Source organism: Atta colombica, unplaced genomic scaffold (genome assembly GCF_001594045.1).
Source record: "Atta colombica isolate Treedump-2 unplaced genomic scaffold, Acol1.0 scaffold122, whole genome shotgun sequence".
Taxonomy (NCBI): Eukaryota; Metazoa; Arthropoda; class Insecta; order Hymenoptera; family Formicidae; genus Atta; species Atta colombica.
In genome coordinates this window covers 1-1101 of record NW_017259209.1, presented here as the reverse complement: position 1 = coordinate 1101, position 1101 = coordinate 1, and the positions used below count along the sequence as shown (strand labels likewise).

The 1101-nt window shown below is 24.3% G+C and overlaps 1 pseudogene; it reads right to left on the bottom strand.

The window, feature by feature from the left end:
- Positions 1 to 160: 160 nt before the first annotated feature.
- Positions 161 to 939, bottom strand: LOC108694688 (annotated as a pseudogene).
- Positions 940 to 1101: the final 162 nt, after the last annotated feature.

The following is a 1101-nucleotide window of genomic DNA, read 5'->3' as shown; positions in this document are numbered from 1 at the left end:
AAAAATATATAAATATGTAATATATAATTAATATTAAGAAGAGTTGAGGGAGTAAAAAAAAATTAATTGTTTTAAGTGTATTTGTGAGGAAGTAAGATTTAGTTTAGGATTAAATATAAAAAAATAGTAACGTTATAAATAAATTATAATAAAATCTTCATCAATAAATAGAGATGAATAAGAATAATCAAACTATATCTCAAATCAAAATGTCAGTATCAAGATGCTGCCTCAAATCCAAAATGGTGATACAATGAAAAATGTATTTTATAAAGTCGAATTAGACATATTAAGAGGAATAAGTTTCCAATAATTACATGAATTCCCTGAAAACCAGTAGCAATAAAAAAAGTTGACCAGTAAATTGAGTCAGCTATAGTAAATGGGGCATTAATATATTCAATTAGTTGAAGAAGGGAAAAATAAATTCCAATGATAATTGTTATTAAAAGACTTTTTTTCTTTCATTTATATTTTTATTAATTAGGGCATGATGAGATCAGATAACGGTTAAGTTTGATGAATGTAAAATAATAGTATTAAGAAGAGGAATATCAAAAGGATTAAATGGAATAATACCTTTAGGGAGTCATGATTGGCCAATTTCAATTCTGAAAGCTAATGAAGAATGAAAGTATACTCAGAAAAAAGAAATAAAAAAGAAAATTTATGAAATAAAATTATTCCTATATTTACATTTAAAAACATCAATAGAATGGCATCCTTGATAAGTAGCTTCACGAACAACATCTCGTCATCAGAAATATATACAAATTATAGTACCTGGGAATGAGAGTGATAAAATAGGAGTATAAAAATTATGGTTAATTATCATCTAACAGTACGGAATAGGTTATTAAAAATATTAAAAGAAATAATCAGAGATCAAAGACTAGGGGTAATTAAATGGAAGGGGTGGTTATGATTATGATTTGTCATAAAATTAAGAATTAGAAATAGAGATTGATATTATTTGTTAAGTTTCTCTACTGTATAAGGTTAATAAAATCGATAATATGTAAGCTTGAATTATAGATACTGAAATTTCAAGGATATAAAGTAAAATTTCAGTGGAAATTAAAATGAAAAGTATAAATGAAT